This window comes from Protopterus annectens, chromosome 6.part0 (genome assembly GCF_019279795.1).
Source record: "Protopterus annectens isolate FY-2018-M chromosome 6.part0, PAN1.0, whole genome shotgun sequence".
NCBI lineage: Eukaryota > Metazoa > Chordata > Ceratodontiformes > Protopteridae > Protopterus > Protopterus annectens.
In genome coordinates, this window is record NC_056737.1 from 717018322 (window position 1) to 717041956 (window position 23635).

Consider the following 23635-nt stretch of genomic DNA (forward strand, 5'->3'; position numbering starts at 1 on the left):
GAAAAAGAAGAATGTTTCTAGTATACCAGAAATACTGGATGAATTTAGAAATCACTTTCACAAGATTAACCATAACAACATTAACATGGAACCTAAAGATAAAATAAAGGAGTTTATAACCACAAACATGAATAAAAAGCTTAATAAACAACAGATTAAACTATTGGACAAGAGTATTTCATATACAGAAGTTATTACACAAATAAATAAGCTTAAATCAAACAAAGCACCGGGTAATGATGGTATTATACCAGAGATATATAAAATCCTTTCTAAAACTACATATTCATTAATACATAAGGTTTTTATTTTGGCCCAAACTGAGTTAATAACCCCCCCTCCCCCATCTTGGCAATATACATTTATTTCACCAATTTTAAAACCTAATAAAGCTCCAACTAGATGTTCTTCATATCGACCCATCTCATTACTTAATGTTGATTATAAAATGTTTATGAGTATTTTTGCTGATAGATTGAAGACAATCATCCCCGGCATTATAGATATAGATCAGACGGGCTTCATTGTAAATAGAAATACTTTTGATAATATAAGAAGAACTTTAACATTAATTGATTTTGCAAATAGGAAAAAGAAAGATTTAACACTTATTAGTCTTGATATAGGTTCAGCATTTGATTCAGTAAGTTGGGACTATCTGTTTACCTTACTGAAATGCACAAACTTCTCTGATGCATTTGTAAATTTAATTGAGCATTTATACAAAGGAACGCTGGCTTATATTAAGGTAGGAACATATGTTTCACAAAAATACCCATTCTTAAAGGTACAAAGCAAGGATGTCCACTTTCTCCACTATTATTCACTTTAGTAATGGAGCCTTGGGCTAATTTGATTAGAAACAGTACTGACATAGAGGGTTTTGAAATAGGCGAAAATACAACATCAAAAATTCAACTTTTGCAGATGATGTTCTAATTACATCAGCAGGATCTAATTCTTCTATGCAGTCTTTATTTGATAAAATGATGAATTTTAAAAGTATTTCTGGTTTAATATTCAATGAAGAAAAACTAAAATACTACCTATATATACACGAAAAATATTCTCATTAGTGATTTTACTAAATATGTACCCAATTCAGGTCAGATAACTTATTTAGGTATAATACTATCTAAAGATATTAAATCTATTATATATAATAACTATAATACCTGTTTTCTTAATATACAAAATCTTTTAATACCTGGAATAATATGTTTTTACTATGGAGGAGAGACTTACAATTATTAAAATGATAATATTCCCCAAGATTTTATACTTAATACAATCAATAATACTTTCACCTACAAAAATAATTATCAAGAAACTGAATACACTAATGTTAAATTTCTTATGGGCACCTAATAGACCTAGGATTGCATTAAAGAAACATACTAATAGCTGGTCTCAAGGGGGTATTTCTTTTCCAGACTTTAATTTATATATTATCTCTTCTATTATAAAAGTTATTACTTTATTAATAGATCGGTCATATATCGCAAAATGGAAAGATTATTGGGAGCTAATTAGTATGCACTTCATGAAAATCTCCTTAACACATAAAAATATGATTGTAAATAACTCCATGTTGTGGCTGCTAAAGGAATTTTGTACTTCACCTATTACACCTAAACATATGGTTTGTTACCCATTAAATATTATTATTAGTTATCGTAACTTTATATTCATGCACCCTAAGTATAGGGAATGGAATTTTATTGTATTCCCTATAATGTATACTCAGGGTATGCTTATGTCATCTACTTCTGAAGGAGCTCATTTAGCTATAGATAATGATCTAAAGTACTGGTATCAGCTGATATCTGATAAAGTTAAAAATCTAGATTTCTTAAAACAAGAATTTGATCTAAGAGAAACTTGCTGGTTAGAGGTTCAGATCTTTAGACAACATCTCATTGATAGAATAGATCTAATGTCTATAACAGTTAAAGAATCTATTCCAAAACTGATTGATTACTTGATATTAAATTTACAGCATAAAGTTTCTGATAAAGGTAAACTTTCATATATACATAAAATTATCAGACAAGAAACTTTTTACAGTGTAGATTCATACTGGAATTATTTCACCTCTATTAATGGGGACCCACCAACTCAACAAGATAAACAATATATATTGGAATCTGCTTATAGAACTACATCTTCCATTGTCTGGAGACTTTATACATGGAAATTTTTACATAGATCTTTTATACACCTTTGATGATGAATAAAATAAATAATAAAGATAATCTATGTAAGAGATGTAATGTAGAAATTAATGCTGGCTGGGCTCATATGTTTTATGACTGTATGAAGTTGAAAGAATACTGGAAGTCAATTAATGAATTTTTGCAGGCTCTTTTTACAGATAATTTCATTATTTCTAAGTCTCTTGTATTATTCAACACACCTGTACCTCAATGTGTTAAAAAGATTAAGCTTCCCTTGTTATGGTCTATCCTAGCAGTGGCCAGGAAAATAATAACTAGAAATTGGATTTCAGATACACCTCCTTCGTTCAATGAATTTAAAAATGTTATGAATATAATGTGCCATATGGAAATAAGCACAATTAGAATGAGAACATCTAGAAAAACATCATATTACATTGTATGGGATAATTTACAAAATTTGTTAAAAAAATTCTAATTTCAATAGCACGGTATTTTAGTTTAATTAATTGATCTGATTGTAGTGGATGTCTTTGTAAATACTTTAGTTGTTTTGTTGAATATTATAATAATACCTATTTTTAATTACTTGTATAAAATTGTTATGATATTTCTCTTATATGTTAAAACAATAAACCTGTTTTGAAAAAAAAAAGAAGCCCCCAATAAATCATAAATGAGTCGAACTAGGAAACACAAATACACCACAAAAAAGAGAAAAAGAGGGGATAGGAGGGAGGGAAACACCGACTGCTACAGTGAAGACACTCGAACATCTACATTTATGGTAGGTGTACACAACTGTACTATGTTCATCGTGTTTCACTGTTGCAGTCATAACTGTAGGGTGGAATCCCAAAGCAGTGAAAAAAGGGGGGAGGTTTAGACAGAAGAAGGGGCAGCAAGAAGACCCTGCAAAACAGCAGAGGCAAAACCTGCCCTGGTCTTGGAATACAAAGGAAGATTGTAGTGCTTGGAAAAAGTATGCACAGAACTCCAAGTGTCAGCTTCCAAGATATCCTTGGTAGGAACTCCCCTGAGAAAAGCTTTAGAAGTAGCAGCTGCTCTAGTAGAATGACTTCTCACAGTACCTGGAAATTGTTTCCCATGATGAGTGTAACAAAATCTTATTCCATAAGAAATCCATTTGGAAATAGTTTGTTTGGAAATAGCCTTTCCAAGAGAACTGGAGGCAAAAGAAACAAACAATTGGTTAGATTTTCTGAACTCTTTAGTCTTGTCCAAATAAAATCGTAACTGTCTGTACACGTCCAAGGAATGCAAAATCCTTTCTCCTTTATTCTGAGGATTAGGAAAGAAGGTAGGAAGGTGAATTGTTTGATTCAAAGCCACTTTCGAAATCACCTTGGGCATGAAAGTAGGATTGGTCCTCAAGGATACTCTGTCCTGGTGGAAAATAAGGTAAGGTTCCACAGCCATGAGAGCTTGCAACTCTGAGACTCTTCTGGCAGAAGTCAAAGCTAACAAAAGAACTGTCTTCCAAGATAAAAACTTAATATCTGAAGATGCAGCAGGCTCAAAAGGAGGGAAAGTAAGTTTTTCTAAAACATAATTAAGATCCCAAGCAGGAACAGGAGGGGTTCTGGGAGGTCTTAAATTCTTAGCCCCTCTCAAGAATTGTCTCACCAAAGGATGAGAAAAAACAGGGGGATCAGTATTGAAATGAGCAGAAATAGCAGAAGCATGAATCTTAATGGAAGAAAAGGAAAGTCCATTAGACAAAAGATCCGAAGGGTAAAGCAAAATAGAAGAGAGATCAGGCACCAGAGGGTCCAAGCCTCGGTCCTGCATCCAAATGCAAAATCTCTTCCATTTAGAGGCATAGGATTTCCTAGTGCTAGGTCGTCTAGCTTCCAAAAGAACATCCAAAACTTGTTTGGGAAGGCTAGAAGAGATCAAATTCCTTTGAAGAGCCAAGCTGCCAGACAAAGGGTCTTGAGATTGGAATGTAGCAACTGACCCTGATGTTGGGACAGAAGAGAAGGGTTCAGAGGGAGAATCCAAGGAGGCTCCAAGAACAGGTGCTTTAAAGTTGGATACCAAAACTGTCGAGGCCAATTTGGAGCAATCAAGATGAGGAACTTGGGCTTGTCCTGTTTTATCTTTAGTAAAATCCGAGGAAGAAGAGGAAGAGGAGGGAAGGCATATCCCGAAAGGTTTCTCCAGCTGAAGGACAGGGCATCCACTTTCCAAGCTGTTTTGTGGAATGACCTGGTGCAAAAGAGAGGCAGCTGATTATTGAGATGGGATGCAAACAGATCTATCTGGGGGCATCCCCAAACTGCAGTAATCCTGTTGAATAAGTTGGTGTCCAGCATCCATTTGTGAGGATCTAAAATGTTCCTGCTCAGGCTGTCCGCTAAGAGATTCTGTTCTCCTGGTATGAATTGGGCCTGGAGATGTAGATTCAGATTTAGAGCTGTGTCCCATAAAGCCATAGCTAGTCTGCAAAGGGGGTACGAATGAGAACCCCCCTGCTTCTTTATGTATCACATGACTGTGGTGTTGTCTGTGCAAATCAAAAGAGGTCCCGGATGCAAAAGGTACTTGAAGGCTAGAAGAGCATTTTGAACTGCCAACATTTCCTTCAGATTGATGTGCCAGTGAAGATGATCCTTTGTCCAGGTTCCCTGCTGGCAATTGCCTAGAAAATGTGCTCCCCAAGCATAATCCGAGGCGTCCGTGGTAATGATTTGAGAAGGTTGAGGAAGACGGAAAGGCTTTCCTTCGTTTAACGCACACACCCGGGACCACCAAAGGAACTCCTTCTGGAGGCAGGGGATCAGAGGAATCAGAGTGTCCAGATCGTGGTAATGCTGCGACCATACACTTTTCAGATACCATTGAAGCTTTCTCATATGAAGCCTTGCATTTGGAATCAACAGAATGCAGGAAGCCATGTAGCCCAGTGCCTGCAGGAATTTCCTTGCAGTGAGCTGAGGTAGAGTTGCCAAAGTTTTGAAAATTGAAGCCAGCTGTATTTGTTTTTCTGTAGTGAGGAAGTCCCTTTGTAAGGTTGTATTTAAGAGGGCTCCCAGAAATACCATTTGTTGAGAAGGGATCAAATGTGACTTTTTTGTGTTCACTGAAAATCCCAGTAGGAGGAGAAGACGTTGAACAAAATCCAGATGTTGAAGTAAAAGATCCTTGCTGTCTGCCTGAATAAGGCAGTCGTCCAAACAGGGGTAAATCTGAATCCCCCGGAGTCTGCAATAAGCCACTACTGGTGCCAGGCACTTGGTAAAGACTCTGGGCGCAGTAGATAAACCAAAGGGCAGTACAGAGAATTGAAAGCGTCTCGAGCCTGCCTTGAACCTGAGGAATTTCCTGCGTTCCTGCCTGATGGGAATGTGCAAATAAGCTTCCTTTAGATCCAATGTCACTATCCAGGCATCTTGAGAGAGCATTGGAATCAGCTGCTGTAGAGTAAGCATCTTGAATTTTGGAATTTCCAAAAAGGTGTTCAACACAGAAAGGTCCAGAATAGGTCTCCATGAGCTTTGCTTTCTTGGAACCAGAAACGGTCTTGAATAAAAACCTTTTCCCATCTCCGAGAGTGGAACAGGCTCTATGGCTCTCATGGCCAGAAGAGCATCCACTTGATTTAAGGCCTCTGACCATTGATGTTTTGGCAGATCTGGCCAATGGAAAGCCCTTGGCAAGGTATGAAAGTGGAATTTGTAGCCTTTTAAAATCACGTCCAATACCCATTTGTCCTGGGTAATACGAGTCCAATTTCTGTAAAAAAAAGAAAGTTTTCCTCCGAGAGGGGCATCCAGGTAAAGAGGTCCTGTAGCCCAACCGAGAGAGTCATTGAGTTTGCTTCCTTTGAGACTGGGATCTGTCTTCTCCCCTTCTAGGTGAAGAAGCAGTCCATTGTCTCGATCTGTAGGAGGCCTGAGCTTGGCCAAGACCTCTGGAGCGTCTATATCTTCCCCTTTGAGGCCTGTCAGACGTGGGAAAGGACCAATTTTTGGAGGGCCAATTCCTGGAAAATCTAGGAGGCTGAACTTGCAAGAAATCTTTCACAGTTTGCATAGATTTTGCCTTTTCTTCCATCTTTTTAATAACCTCCTCAGCCTTAGATCCAAAAAGAACATCATGCTGAACAGGGGCATCTAATAATTTAGCCTTAACCTGTTCAGGTAAACTTTGCTCACAAAGCCAAGCATGTCTCCTGATAACAGTACCAGAGGCTGCGGCCCTGCAAGAAGCATCCAAAGCATCAAAACCACAATGCAAGCTATGTTTGTTCAGTTGTTCAGTTGCATGCAATACATCCTGTAGTTCCTTATCTTCTGCACATGCAGGAAGGGAGGCAAGCTTTTGCTTTAAAACAGACAAAAGAAATTGCTGATACTTAAACATATGAAACTGGCAATTTAAAGCCCTAACAGAAAGGGTAGCAGAACTATATACCTTTTTACCCCACCTGTCTAAGGCACGAGAATCCTTCTCAGAGGGAATAGGATTCTTAGAAGAAGCAACTTTAGCAGCCTTAGAGCCCTGAGATATAGTTTCAGGATCTGCAGAAGGATTCTTAAACAAGAACAAATGAGATTCAGGAACCCTATAAAACCTATCAGGCTTAGAGGGAGCAGGAGGCATGGAGTCAGGATTCAAATTAGCCTTGGAAAAAGCATCATCCACAATGTCAAGAACAGGAGGGATAGCCAAAGGCCTATGTTGAGGAAGAAGAAGGAATTCTCTTAAGCCTCTTCTTGGAAGCAGAATAATCCTGACCTTCCCAATGAAAATGTTCCCTCATCTCATGTAAGGTTTCCCCAAAAGAAAAATCTTCAGGCGGAGAGGCAGAGGGCAAGGAGTCCTCAGCATCCGAATCCTCATAAGGAGGAAAAGAATATTCCTGATCAGAGGAAGAGACAGAAGATATAGAAGCCTGGTCAGAGGAATCCATAGGAACATCCTGTCGAGGCCTTTTCTCAGGTGGGGGGTGAGTACCCCTAATCATAGTAAGCAAATCTTCAGCCATCCTTAACAATTGCTTCTGTGTCCTGGGAGTAGATTCAGAAGTAGCTTGAGCAGGAGCTTTGGACTTAACAGGAGTCTTTGTCTTTGCCTTTGCCTTTGAAATAGTGATGTGAGTAGGCCTGAATACCCCCTCAGAAGCCGGTACCTGCACAGCGGCTCTGGACCCATCCGAGGGAGCGACGTCCGAAGGTCCTGCAGCAGATAAAATAGAAGGCCTAGATGGCTCTCCATGGGAGTCCGTATCGGCCATCGGTTCAGAAGTGGTGGACGACAGGGGCTGCAAAAGCGCCTCACTGACGACAGCCGAACCGGACGCTGGCTCCAGCTGCAACGAGTCCTGTTTGGACCTCGGAGGCCTGTCATTGTCTTTGCGCTTCTTTTGAATACCGGTAGAATCCGACGACATTCTATAATTGAAGTGTCTGCCAAAGTAATTCAGAGCCCAGTCGTACCAGCGTTTGATAGTACGAGAATTAAACCTGGCACAGAACCGACAACAAGAAACGTCGTGGTCAGGGCCTAAGCAAGGTAGACAGTAAGAGTGGAAATCTTTATGAGGTATTTGTTTCCCACACGTAATACAATTATTAACTTTTTCTGACATCGGAGGAACAAGAAAAAGATTCCCCAATGGGGTACTTAGCTTTGAGAAGAGAAGTAAGAACTTTGGACCAACAACAACCAAAAACGCTGTTCGAAAATCGCCAACCAACGACTTGCGAGCTGCTTTCCACCGCACGGCAAGAAAGACTGGAGAAGATGGCGTCGGCTGAGGGCTATGTACCAGAGCGTACTGACGTCAGGGTACTAGCTTGTACAGCCGACGCCGGACCCAGACTTTGGGATTCTGGCCGACCTCGGGCTGCCTGCCGGCAGGAGCACCCTACAGTTATGACTGCAACTGTGAAACACGATGAACATCTCCAGCTCTACTCAGTTGCATACCACCTACTTAGAGGCGATCTATGCCTGACGTATAAAGCCATGTCCAACCCAGAATTAATGGACATGCTCCACCTCAGAAAATCCAAATCCCTTAGAGCTACGCACTCGAGGGACTTGAACCTCAGCACAGAAATTAATAGGACATGCTGGAGGGACAGATTTCTAACCCAGAGGCTCCCATCGCTCTGGAATAAAATCCCGGTCCATGTCAGGCAGAGCCCCTCACTGACTCTCTTCAAGAGGAATCTTGACGAGTGGATGGGAGATCGTAGGTTTACCCCGGGGATCTCTTCTGTGCCACTACTAGACAGAGGCATAGTAAACTAACCTTAAAAGGGCACAGTAAACTCATTTAATAGGGTGGCAAAAGCCAAACACACTCTGGCTAGGCTTGTAAATGCCCTAGGGCAGATAGCCTAGTATCAACCTATGAACTCTTCAGAACATGAGTGCAGAAAAAAAAAAAAGCTTCTTGGTTTCTAACATAAAAACACTTTTAAAAGGCGTTAACAGAGTCAACTGAAAAAAATCTGTGATGTCACCAAAACTTTGAGGTTACTGCGGTCTCAAAACCTGGGTCAATGAAAAAATGAGAAGTTAGTGGCGCTGATGAAAAAATTCTTTGATGTTAATATGGAATTTAGGTTTGTTGAAGTTATTGCTTCTGTAAGACACCATCTAGGGTATATTCCAGACTTTATACTCCTACTGGATGTTATGATTATTGAGCTGATAATGGTAGAATAAGGTACCCTAGTAAGACCAATTAATGCTCCATTTTGTCCTTTTACCCTTTGTTACTCATAAGCACTTGAGCTGATGAATGTCATGATTTGAATAAAAGGTTGCCATTGTTTTTTTTTCCTCTCTCAACAGTTCATAGAATCATTTTGGGGAACAGTGGCATAAGTAGTCTTTGACAGTAATGTGTCTTAAAGCCACTCTAACCTTGTTGCCTCCATCTTCTGCACACCCTCTCTACAGCCATGGTTTGGGTTTGAACTCCATACTCTGTCAAGAAAGTGTGCAGGTTTCTGGAGTGATAGACTTGTACTAGATGAATGCTGTGCTCACAGCCATTCTAAGATATTACATAAGAATGCAGCTTTTATGTTCAGATAGATCTCACCAAAACAAAAATGACATGTCAATCTTCTGGGTGGTAGATGGGCTGTACAATCCTGTCCATCTTACCATCAATAGGAGTCCTTACTTCACTCCCCGACAAGGTTTCCACTGTTAAGACAGTTTTACCTCCTTCCAACTTTAAGGAGGTCATTTACGGCAAACAGTAATCTTTTCCCACTTGCCAACTCTGCAGCACAAAAGGATGAAGCCCTGACTGTGACCTAAGAGACTTAAAATGGAACATCAATCCAGGCACTGGAGAACCCAGCTAGGAGGTTGGGACCGAGTGGCCAATACCACCTCACCTATCCCAAGGGTGGGAGGAGTTGCTTAACTCACCACAATGCATTCTTCCAGCATTCGCTAGGAGACACCAACGGTCAGCAGATCACAAAAGCTGAGGAGATGTGCATATCTGTGCATGTGCACATCAATTGGGCCCAGCACTGTGATATTCACCTCAGAGGAGCTTATGGTAAGGAAGCCAAGATAAAAGGATCAGGAACCTAAACAAGAAAACATTAACTGTTAAGTGGATGGTGGTGCAGGGGATTGAAATCTAACAGTTGATGGACAACAGAGAGACGAAAGAGACCATCACCCCACCCAAACAAATTTACTCACTGTTTTTTGTATACAGTTTCAGTTCCCAATTACAATGAGCTGAGTTTTGGATATTAGGTATGCACTTTACAATTTACAAAACTGAAAGAAAACCAAGTCAGTCCAAAAGGAAACCACAAAGTAGCATTTTAATAAATCCAAGTAAAACAGAAAATGGTTAAGCGCTTTCGTCTGTCAAATCAGACATCTTCAGAACCACCCATATTAAACTCAAAGTTCTACTTAAAAACATTCAAAGAAACACGCCCCTCAAAAACAACCAATGCATTTAAATAAACATGCTTACAATAAATACATGTGAAGAATTAAGATAATTTGAAAATAATAAAAAAGTTAAAAATACTTGAAAATAATTAAAAACAATTAAATTTCCAAAGCCCTTCTCTTTAATTCACTAGAAATATTGTCATTTAACCCTGGTGGATATGCAGCATCAAATTTAAGATGACATTTTATTTTCTTCCCAAGTAATTCATTTTCCCAATCACCACCAGTATCGTGCAAAACCTGCTGTTCCAAAATTAAAAACACAAACTTATTAAAATTTAAACAATATAATGAATGTCGAGCAAATGCACTTTTGTTATCCCTTCTTCTAATACTATAAATATGCTGATAAATCCTTTGTTTAAGGGAATTATTGGTTTTACCAATATAAAATGTATTGCATGAGCAACAGGTAGCTAAATAAATAATTCTTTTTGTGTTGCAGTTTACAAATGTACCCATATTCCATGTTTTGATCTTACTGAGCACATCACCATCTTTATTAACATTTATACGTACAATGTGTACAATGTTCGCATTTTCTTGTAGTGGGGACCCCATATGTGCACCCAGTATGTTCCAATATCACCTTAAAATTACTTCTATTTTTATAAGTAAAAGTCGGTCTGGAAATAAATAAGTGACAAATGTCACTGCCAGCTTGTAATAAATTCCATTGATTTTTCTCCCTCTTAAATGGCTACTGCCTGCCTGGATGTTCATAGGTTGGTACTAGGCTATTGGTACTAGGCTATCGGTCCTAGGGCCTATACAAGCCTAGCCATAACTCCCCCCCTGGATATTTCTTCCCACAATATTTACTTCTCTGGACCCCTGTCTAGCAGGGCAACTGACATGATCCCCGGGGTGAATTTCCTATCTCCCATCCAATCATCAAGGTTCCTTTTGAAGAGGGCCAATGAGGCGCTCTGCTTGACATGTATGGGCAGTCTCTGGATTAGGAACCTATCCCTCCAGCAGGTTTTGTTCATTGTGATGAAAAAGTTTAGATCTCTGGAGCATGTGGCTCTGAGGGATTGGGATTTCTTTAAGTGGACCATGTCCAACAGCTCAGGATTTGACATGGCCTTGTATGTTAAGCACAGATTGCCTCTGAGTAGACGATATGCCACAGAGTACAGCGGGAGTTTTTTTGTTTTAGACGGTCAGCATATGGCATCTGCTTTAGGCCTATGATTCTGTTAGTGAGGTATTTCTGTGGCCTTTCCGGCTGTAGCAGATGTCTTGTGAGGTACATACCAAACGAGGCATTATACACTATAATGGGTCTAATGAGGGATGAGTACAGTGGGACAGTGACCTCCTTTTTTCTGGATGAAAAGCCCTTAGTGATGAGGTGTGCCACATAGAAGGATTTCCTGACTGTTGTGGCGATGTGGTTATCGAAAGTGAGACCACTGTCCACCTGTGTCCCCAAGTCTCTCATCACACTTTCGATGTTTAGTGTACTGCCACCTATGTGGTAATTCATGGGTACATGTTTTTTTCCAAAGGGGATAACTATACATTTCTTGGAATTAAGCTTGAACCCATGGCTCTGGCACCAGGCATTTGTTTCTGTAAGGCCCTTTTGTAGAATATCCACATAATTTGGGGATTCAATAATGGCTCCCAGTTTGCAGTCATCTGCAAACTTTGTTAGCCAGAGTCCCTTAGTGTTGGCCTGTACTTCAGAGAAGTAGATGCCAAACAAGAGTGGTCCCAGGACTGAACCCTGAGGTACTCCACTTGTCTGGAGCTGGATTTGAAGACGGCAACTTTTACAGTCTGGGTTCTGTCAGTAAGCCAGTTGGCAACCCATCGAGTTACATAGGGATTTATGCCCATCTTAGTAAGTTTATCTATGATTCCAGAGTGGGGGATGGTGTCGAAGGCCTTGGTGAGGTCCAGATAGGCTGTGTGGACCGCCGTCCACAGCTCTGCAGCTCTGGAGACGGATTCAAATCAGATTCAGGAGACAAGATTGGCCCTTCACAAACCCAAACTGGGTGGGGTCCAGTGTTTGAAGGTTGCCAATGTCTTTGTTTATAAGTTCCATAATAATGCGTTCCATGCCCTTGCAGATCAGGCTTGTCAGACTGATGGGACTTTAGTTCCCGGGATCCAAGGTGGATCCCCCCTTGTGGAGTAGGATAACTGTAGCTGTGTGCCACTCAGTGGCACGAAGCCTGAGGCGAGGCTATGATTAAACATGACACTTAGGTGAAGTGCCAGTTCATTTTGTAGTTCATGTAGTACACAGCCTGGGATGTCATCTGGTCCCATGGATGCTGTATTCTTAGCTTTGGAGAGTGCGGTGCTGTGTGGCCGTGATTACCGAAATGTGGCAATCTTTTAGTATTGAGATGGGCCCTTTAGGGGGTGAAGTTGGCACTAAATCTATCTGCCAGGATATTGGCAATATCCTTGGGATCAGTATATTTAATGCCATTCTGTTGTAGCTCAGAGCAGATCTGAGCATTGCCATTTAGATTCTTGACATAACTATAGAACGCCTTGTGGTTGTCTTTGGAATCTTTGGCAATTTTATTTTCATAACTAGCTTTTGAGGATTTTATGAGGGATCTCAGCTTCTTACTGAGGCTGGTGAGGGAGTTTTTTGCATCCTGGGATTTTCCTCTCTTCTGCAACAATTTCTTCCTTCTGTTGTATAGTTTGTTTATAGCAGGGGACCACCAGATTGGCTTCCTTTTTTTGAAGAAGAGCATCTTGGTTCTATTTGGGATGGCACGATTCATGTACAAGAGGATGTGCTTGTACAGTACCTTAGTGTAGGATTCTGCAGTTGAACTTTTAGATCCTGTCTGCCTGGGTGTCGTGAAGTTTGTCACTTCTGACTTCAGTAGCATGAAGTTGGCTTTGGAGAAGTTTTTAAGGAGGTTTCCTTACTGGGGGTGGGGGTGGGATGTGGATGTCAAGGGTGATTTTCTTATTGTCAGACCTGACCAATGAGGGGGTGACCACTGGTGTGGAGCATCTATCTCCCATGTTGGTAATGACCAGGTCTAGGATATTGGAGCCCCTGGTGGGACAATGGATTAGTTGATAAAGGGCGTTGGAATTTATGAATTCCAAGAACCGTTGGGAAAAGGAGTTGGTACCCGAGTAGTTTTCTCAGTTAATGGCAGGGTAGTTGAAATCACCCAGTATTAGGGTGTTTGGTTGTATCTTAATATTTTCCAGTATGGTTAGAAAGGTGTGGTGAGAATCTTGGGACATGGTGGGGGATCTGCAGCAAGCTACAATTTGGACTGCAGTCTTACCTAGTGCTAGCTGCACCTGGAGAATTTCAGATTCATTGTGTTGGGCAACTAGCCTGGAGATGTGAATATCCTTGGTGAATATGGACACTCCTCCACCTTTAGTGTTTCGGTCTTGGTTTTGTGGCCGAAAAGTGTGGTAAGAGTTGTAGCCTGGTATTGCAGGGGTGCTCTCTGGAGCCTTGAACCAGGTCTCAGTTACTGCACAGATGCCGATGTTCTCCATTTTTAGGAATGCCTAGAGAGAGTGCATTTTGAGGTTTAGATTTCTAGCATTGAGTAGCATTACCTTCAAATTTTGCATGCTTGTATCTGTTACGGTGGTGGTTTCATCCTTTGAACCTTGCCTAAAAAAAAGCGCTATAGGCATGGCAAGAGCTTTAGCCAGTAACCTGAATCCCAGGGGTGACAGGTGCAGACCATCACTGGCAAAGCATCATGGTTTGTCGATCATGTCTTCCCAGGCAGACAGATACTGGATCCCATTTGAATGACACCAGAAGCTTAGCCAATTAACAGTGTCTAATCATTTACTGATTCCCATCTTCTCTGAGGCCAAAAAGGTCTACCTTCATAGATTCACATACACTCCAAGGCCACAGAATATCATTACCATTCTCGCCTTGCCAGTACCCTCCCACAGACGGCACTTACTCCATACTGATCAATTCTGAAGTAACTTTGTGGATACCCATCCAATTATCTAGTTTATGTTTAAAGGAAGATAGTCAGTCGCACTGTTTGACATGCAAGGGAAGTTTATTGTAGATGTTTAGGAGGTGCCGAGTTATAAACCTTCCCTGCATCAGGTTTTATTTATCTAATGCAGAAAATGTTTAAGTTCCTGGCTCTAATAATGTTGGAGATTTTGGACTTAAGAAAAAGGAGGTCCACAACAACTGGATCTCTACCTGTGCTATAAGCGAGACAGATCTTTCAAAAATCTATAAGATGATGAACAAAGGGAAAGATCTTCTAGCCTCTCTTGGTAGCTCAAGGGTCTGTTTGACATGCTTAGTGTGACTAAACTTAAATGGAGTATTGTACAAAATAACTGGCCTCATCAAAGCCAAGTATAAGAGAATAACTACCTCTTTAGACCTTGCTGATATTCCTTTTGCAATTAGCTGGGATGGGATTTCCAGACAACTTTTGTTACACGAATTGATAGCTCCCTCTTTTTCCCCCTATTACTTGCCCAAGACATAAATACATTCTCCTTTGTAGAGATGTTTTGTCTAGACAGTGATTAGCAGATGTTGTCTATCAAAAATGATAATACTGCACTTGGCTTGAACTCATTTACATTACACCAAGAGTTTACTAGGGCAAGTTCATTCTGGAAGGTTTGAGTGTTGTTGGATTTTGTTTGCAATCATCTCCAAGCATTGCTAAACCAGAGATCTTTAGCTCTATACTTGGAGATCTGAAAAGCAATTAACAAAAAGGAGAGGTTCCAGCACAGAGTCCTAAGGGACACCGCTGATCATCTTTGTACTCTCTGATGAGGTACCTGTCACACACGTGTGGGTTCCATCAACTAGCCAGTTTACAATCCATATGAACATGATCGAATTTTAAAGCATTCAGCTTTTGTATGATGCCAGCATAGAAAACTGTCAAAATGCTTCCCAGGTCAAGATATGCTGCATACACTGCAAAGCCACCATCTATAGCTTCCATAACCCTTAAGAAGAAATTGACCTAATTAAATAGATAAGATCGACCATTTACAAAACCAAACTGTTGGGGTGAAGTTTAACAAGATTCTAGATATCACTGTATGATGTCAACTATAATACATTCCATGGTTTGGCAGATGAGACCTAAATGGCTGATAGGTTTGCAATTATCTTGCTCACTTCCTTATGGAAGAGCATCACCAGTGCAAGTCAAACTTGTTAAACAGTTTTAGGACTGTGCCTGCAGAGTCATGTTTAACATTAATTAAGCAACCAGTTATACTACTGATCTCAAGGAAGAAGTATTTTCAGTCTTAGTTAACACTTTCAATAAATGACCTTTGGAAATAATTGAGGTGCAAGAGATTCAGATATTTTGAGGCTTTGAAATGAAGTCTCAGAGGTGAAAGTGACACTAAATTAGTTCACAAGGATATCAGTAATGTCAGCTGAGTCAACACTGGAGGCCCAATTATGAATACATTCTAATTAACTAGGACATTCTTTTTTAGTTTTAGTTTTTTAACATAGCTAAAAAAAAGAATTATAATGCTCTGACTTCAGAGGCCAGCCTATGTTCGTGCACACCTTTAGTGGACCAGATAGTGTTCTTCAGTTTGTTCGTTTTTATTTGTTGTAATGCTTTTAACATTATCTATGAGAAGATGGGTCTTGGATCTACTAAATTTAATTAATTTCCTTTACAATGGAGCACCTACCAGGGTAGTTTATTTTTGAATTTTCCATGACACCTGGTTCTGACACAGACTGCTAGCTCTATGCATTTTTCTAAACAGGTGCAGAATTCTTTAGTGAAGGTTGCTGCTGTATTAATGTCAGGGAAAGTGCAGTCATAATTGAATTTTGATATTTCATCACACAGAAGGTAGAGGTTTTCATGTCTGTAGTCCTTAACTTACGCAAGGTTTGCTGTAGTAGGTTTTGGAGTTTAAAGGAGAAAGTCACAAGTTTGTGGTCAGACTTCACTGGGGAAGGAGATACCAATGGAGTAGTGCAAGAGTCGGATATGCTTGTAAAAAGTCGAGAATTATGTGCCCTTTAGGAGGTTTATTACCACCAACTAAAGGGAGTTTTTGTCTTAAGTCTAGGAATTTTGATTTACATCTGACATTGGAGGTATAGGTATCCCAATTTACTGAAGGACAGTCCACACACAATAGAGTTTTTTGCCAATAAGGAGATCATTTAGAACACTGGGGAATCTTACATGGTCATCAGGGGACAAATGAGGAGTTCTATAAAAAATATGATTAATTTATCCTACCCAAAGCACTTTGTACTTCAAGGAGTTCAGCTTGTCAATCCCTATGGATCTGCCTGGAAGAAATACATTCCTTTGACAAAAAGATTTCATACTGGAGTTTCAAGATGGCTACACACTGAGTAGCAGCTTAATTCTAGCTCTCCCAGTGTAAAAACAGAAACTCAGCAGGGAAGGTCAGTAGACTTGTGTTTCCTTTTTCTTTTTGATTAAACTCCTTTATTGAATTATCAACTTGAGACACAAGCACATTTATATAAAAGTAATCAAAACATATTAAGAAATTAAAATGAACAAGCATTATGCTTCATATATATATATTTCTATCATATAACATAAGCAACATTATATAAATTAAATTTCTGCACCTTTTTTTTTTTAAACAAGAAACATCTTTATTAAACCATCACTTACAACATAAACAATCATACATTTATACAAATGAAAACAAACCACACTGACACAATCCTAAATGCAAGCATTTTATATCACAAACCATACTGACGCACTCCCAGTTGCAAAAGTTACACATCACTAAAAATCTACACAATCATTTTCAGTCAAACATTACATAGCTCATTCAAGTCCTGCCTTATTTTAAACCTCATTCCTCCCCATGTATGCATTGTTCTCACAATTCCCAGTTTTCCTATGAAGTTTGCCTCCTACCCTTTTCTGATCTCAATTCCAGTTGTTTTATCTCTGTTACTATATTCACTACTTGTAATATAGTTGGGTTAGACTTTGATTTCCATTTTCTAGTAATTGTTTTTTTGGCAGCGACCATAATTAGAGAGAGCAAGGCCTTAGCATGTCTATGCAATTTTGATTCTGTATCATAGCTCAGAAAAAATCACCTCTCTTGTCATACCAATCGGCGCATCATCACCTCCGACAGTACATCCCACACAGAATCCTTAAAGTCCTCCAACTAAGTGCACTCCCAGAAAATGTTCCCAATTACCTCCTTTCCCTTCATACCTCCAACATTTGCTATCTACCGGAGGAAAAATTCTCTGGAGTCTACTTGGGGTATAAAAATAAATCAGTACTTCCTATTTATAGCAGCCCCGGCGATATGTTTTGTGGTTGCCACGGCAACAGCTATAAACGTCGTCTCTGTAAGCATTACTTTAATTTTACTAGCCCTTTCATGGTTGTGGTGACATGCATAATACAATAGGTTTGCAAGAGTTTCTTTAATTTAAATAGCATTTGTATTTTTATCTGCATGTAGGGAATTAATTTATTTAAGTCTTCCTTGGGAGTACATGACCTCTGAAGTTAATGCCATGATAAAGTGACAGTATTGCAGCTGCAAGCTACTGGTTAACATACCTTTCAACCTGTAACAGCAAGAAATATGGGCAAAACTAAAAAGAATAGGGTGAGACACCAGATAATGGACAATTTGTAAATATTGCCATTACAAACTTAGAAAGTTGCTACAATAATACGTTTGTGAGGTTGCCACAAATGCTATTGCCGGGGCCGCTATAATAAGGAAATACCAAAATATCTATGTAAACATTTCCAAGCAAAAATCCCAAATCTTCTAAATTTTTTTTGCATATTTGGGAGACATACAAATTACCTCCCATTGTTTCTTTGTGAATTCCTTATCCAATCTCTCTACCCAATCCTTTCTAACCTCCTCTAATTGATTCTTATAGTTATCATGCAATATTTTATATGCTGTACTAAATTATTCCTTTTTTAATGGCAGCTTCTGTTCTAGATTCTACTAAAAACTCTACAAGTGCTGGTCTTTCATTTAGGGCCACCCTATTTCTCTTTTGCCTATATTCTGCCTTCCCCGTCAAGGACTGATATCAATCTCTAACCTGCAGTCCAAATAAATTCTTGGCATCTTCCCATTCTATCACCTTTCCCCTTCTAGTTATTTTCTCCCAATACCTTGGTTCCTTTGCTAGTATTCTTCAATAAAATTCCAGCCCCCTCTTGCCTATTGTCTATATCCTTAAATTGCAGTCACCCTTATTGACAGAATTTCCTTTCTCATGTTGGTTTAGTTCTTGGAATACTTTCTATTTTATGGATATTCTGTATGATTATTGTTATTCTCCTTAAAGGCCTGCATCCAAAATCCCAGTCTCTCCTTGCTTCTCGAGCTTCCCCCCATTTCATCAACCCTTTCCACTTTGAATTACAGTTTTCTGCTTGTACTATGTACAGGAGCCTTAACTTTGTAGCTCTGAAATATCCCTTCCAATTGGGTAAACCCAATCTACCCTGTTCTACTGGAAGAATCACCTAATACCACTTGACTCTTGCCATCTGCCCCCCCCCCCCCGATAAAATATTTAAGCTCTTTATTAAATGCTAACCACATTTCTCCTCTGGTTGATAAAAATATTCTTGACCTGTGTACAAGACTAAGGAACTAAACATTTTGACAGCTTGTAATCTTACTAACCATATCCATATAACAAAGCTCCCATTTTCTCAGTTTTTGTATTATGTTTTTAGTTTCTTCCCACATATCCTTAGCTGCCACACGAGAATCATTTATAATCCATATTCTCAAATATTTCATTTCATCATGTCCCCATAAATAAGGATGTTGCTGAACCAATTCATGTTTGGGTACATAACTTTCCACTATTCCCTTTGTTTTAGCTTCATTAATGTTTGTATCCCACAACACTAATGCCTCTTTCTGGTTTTATCAGGTATAAAATAATATCATCTGCAAATAGAGCCATCTTTTCTTGACTACCAATTATATCCTTGAATTTCTGAGTCCATTATTTTCTTTGCCAATGCTTCTAAACATAATGCAAAGAACATCAGGGAAAGAGGACACCACTGCCTGGTTCCTCTGTTCAAGTAGAAATGATCAAAAAGACCCCACCCACCTTAAGACAATATATGAGGGATCTGAGGCAGAAATTAATCAACCTTATAATTTTTTTCAGGAAATGCAAATGCTTCCAGTGACCTGCTCAAAGTCCTAGCTTACTCTGTCAAATGTTTTCTCTGCATCAAGACCCAACAACAACTGTATTTTCTTACATTCTGCTTCCCTCTGGATCATCAGAGTTCTGTTAATATTCTCAAATGTTTGCCTCCCCTCCACAAAACCACACTGATCCATACAGACCATTTTTTTTGTCATTTTTAGCCATTACAGACATGAACACTTTATAACCATGGTTTTGTATTGAAATGGGCCTGTATGAAGCTCAGTCCGATAGACCTTTACCCTCCAGGATGTTGGTACTTCTCTTTTTAAAATATTGTTAAACAAAACCTTACAGAACTTAGCAGTTTTTTTCCCTCCTAGCTTCCAAACTTCCACAGGAATACCATCTCTTCCTGTGGATTGGTTATATATCACCATTTTTATCTCATCTCCTCCAATCCTAACCATTAGTAATTGAGCCGCATCTACCTGTAACCTTGGCCTATTTAATTCTTTCATAAAAATGTCCCATTTGTATCTTTTCTTGATTTCAATATTTATCTGCTTTATACAGACTTTCACAGAATTTCCAAAATATTTCCAACACCTCTGCATGGTGCTGACATTTCTAAACATGGGCTAGGGCCTCTACCTTGGGTGCTAACTTGTCTAAATATGGGCTAAACTCTTGAGTAGGCTTGTAAGGGCCTCTGGGCCAATAGCCTAGTAACCTCCTATGATCTCATTACCTTCCTTGTTGTAGGCTCCCTCAGCTTGGTGACAGCCTCTTCTACTTTCTGTTGCCGGAGTTGCTGTGATAAAAGTTTTTGTGCTCTAGTCTTATTATTAAAAAAAAGTTGAACAACAATCTTTCTACACTTGTGCGTATTATCAAGGTAATCCCTTATTTTCTGTTTAGCATTCTGTAGTTGATATTATCCTCTGAGATTCCCCCATTCTACAATACTTCAACATTTGCCAGTCCCTCTAAATTATTCTTGTTTCTTCTTAACCATAGCTCCCTTTCATTTCTACCATATTTTTAAACTCCACTTCAATTTTAACCTACACCCTAGCTATATTTTCAAAAGAAATTTCTATCCTCTCTAATAGCTCCTGAATAATCTCCACTACCCATTCCTTAAACTCCTCTTTTCAGCAGCTAGATGGGAAAGCGCCAGTGTCTCACTTTTATTTCATTACCCTGTGTTTTTATTTTAATTATTGGCACATGATCTGAAATAGTTATTGGGTGCGCATCAAGACCTTCAATAAAAAGCACATGTTCTTCTGAAATGCAAATTTTGTTTAGACTAGCCCAGTTTTTATATCCTGAAGAATAATATATAAATTCACTCCTATTACTGAATTCACATCTTCCATTCCAAACATTTTCATAAATTTCTTCAAAAATCTACCTGCCTTTGTTATACTTTCTGTTCTGGGCCCCCTACACACATCTTCACTACTGCAAATCACATTACAGTCCCCACCTACAAGTAATATTCCTTGCCGAAAACTGATTTCTCCCAGAATTTTCTTAAGCTCCATTAAAGCAGTTTTAGGTAGAACACAATTACATGCCAGTGTAATCCTCCTCACTTGTCAGCAGCCCCTTATCACTACAAATGTGCCATTATCTTTTTTATCCTCTACCACTAATGCAGCTATACTTACAATTAATATAAGTACTACTCTTTTCCTTTGTCCCAGAATATTCCACTGAATAACCATCATGAAAACCTTTATCAAATTCACATGTTCTGTTCTTTCTAAGCTCATCTCCTGCAACATAGTTATTTGCACGATACATTTAATATAGTTCACTACTCTTTGTTTTGTACTTACCTGTGAGACCGCTGACATTTACAGACATTACATAAAGCATCATTGCATTAAAAAGGTATTATTCCCACCCTTTCAGAACAACACTTTTTTTTTGTTAAATGTCTTGTTCCAGCTTTTGTGTCACATGCATACAATGTTTGGCAGGCGGAACTTTTATACAGTTGTTTCTTGTATTATTTGTAACATCCACACTCTGGGCGAGTAATCAAGGAGCTGGAATCCTCACCACTAACACTGAAGGGGGATGTTCACTTAAAACAAAATTAGACACAGTATATTTTCAGATGCAGCTCTTTGCATCAAGCACAGTGTCCCTTAAGAGCACACAGGGAGCACACTCAGTCTGGGTCAGGATTTCTCTCTCCATCTCCCTCCAGGTCCCCAATAAGACTCCACACTGGCACAACTACAGTCTTCAGAGTGTCCAAGCCAAGTCCTGCAGCAGCCTCTCTGTGAAACCAGTGCTTCTTGTCCCTGCTCCAAGCAGCTGACACACACTTGAGATTTAATTTCCGTAGATACACACCCACCCCTGGGAAAGGCTGGCACAGATTTACTAGCTATGCCTCCTTCTGCCCCAGACTATAAGGTAGTTACTGCTGCCAGACGTTCCAAAGCCAACTACTCTAAGGCTCTTACAAGGGTACCCAATTATACTGGGTGCAATTAATAGTAAAAATTGTAGTGTTTCGACCAATACAATAAGGCTTTCAGGAATGGCCACAGAGTCACCAAATAGATAAATAAGAGTACTCCCAAAGGTTGAAATATTTTCTAAAGGAACAGCCACAATGAAAACTCAAAATATATTTTATAATAAAAATATAAAAATACTAAATATTTACAATAAACACCAGAGTTTTAGTGATAGGAAATATAAAAAAATAACACAGATGAATAGATTCACACAGATAGAGAAAAAACAGTACTTAACTAATCTCACTATGTTTTCTTGACTGATCTAAAGAATAACTATTCCCTAGTCACTTACTAGAGCAAGGCAAGATGAAGTAGGTGAGGGGGTCCTACCTTGGCAGGTCACAAAAACAGACTGCTCCAAGACTTCAGTCTCCCCAGTATTAAAACATTATTTTAGTAATGGATTATAGAATGACATCACATACATCTGACTCCTGGTTTCCATGCTACCTCCATTGCTAGAAACTGGCAGGATTTACCATACACATGTCAATAATACAAACATTCAAAGAGTTTTTGCTCAGGTCTGTTGCAGCTTCTGGAAATCATAAAACAATTTCAAACTTCTACCCTTGCAGAGTAGCAAATTAGTTCACTGCTAACGACAATAAAGAAGGCTTCCTAGTGCTGGTTTTCACAGACATTTGTCTCCAGTTGCAATCAGAACTGTAAGATACAATCTTTATGGCCTAAATTAAGTAATTTAAATTTCTTACTATTTTTCAAAGTTAACTGGGACTAAGCTTAAGCTCTTGTCTTCTAGTATCCTCTGTTAAAACACATACATTGAATCAGTTACAATACAGGCAGGACCCCACTGTTGGAACACAAGCAACTTTACAAATACATTTTCAGCACAAGCATCTGTACAAATCAGCTTGACATTCAAACAACATTCAATTCTTTATGAAATTCCAGCTAGCTGTGCTAGCATACTTTACACATCCACTGCCCTAACTTTTCCTGCCATAGCTGGCAATACCTTACATTGTCAACACTACCAGTTGTATTATTACTACCTTACAGTCTGGGCAGAAGGGGGCATAGCTAGTAAACCTGTATCAGCCTTTCCCAGGTGTGTGTGTGTGTGTGTGTAAATCCAATCTCAAGGAGTGGTGTCTCAGCTGCTTGGAGCAACAACACGAAGCACTGATTTCACAGAGAGGGTGCTGGAGGTCTTGGCTTGGACACTCAGCTGAGGACTTAACTCTATAGCTGTGCTAGTGGGGAGTCATACTGGGGTACCTACAGGGAGACAGAGAGAAATATAGAACCCAGACTGAGTGTGTTCCCTGTGTGGTCTTAAGGGAAATTGTGCTTGACGCAGAGAGCTGCATCTGGAAATACTGTCTATTTTTATTCCAAGTGAACATCCCTCTCCAGTGTCAGTGGTGAGAATTCAGGCTCCGTGATTACTGGTCCACAGTGGGGATGTCACAACATCCATTTAAGCCTATGTTACAAAACTTTTTGTTTTATTAAAAACATCAAAAAAATACAATAACCTCCCAAAACCTATTAACATGAACATAATACTAACATACAAAACGATGTACATCTTCAAATATTGAAGTTTAACCTCCCATAGACAAAAGTCCCAAACCTACAGCCACACAAGTTAACCTAAAAGAAAAGTTATGTATGCTAAAATGCATGGTGCAGCCTGTGCTTCTACTAAGTGCTAATTGGGACAGCTATAAATTTAAGACAAAACCAGCTGGGAATGTTCTCTGAAAGCATTCAGGGGTTTTATGTCCTAGCCA

At 39.3% G+C, this 23635-nt stretch overlaps 1 protein-coding gene across 1 annotated transcript in view; it reads right to left on the minus strand.

The window, feature by feature from the left end:
* The window catches only part of STYX (serine/threonine/tyrosine interacting protein), a 940049-nt gene that overhangs the window by 856069 nt on the left and 60345 nt on the right, over positions 1-23635 (minus strand). The window lies entirely within an intron of this gene.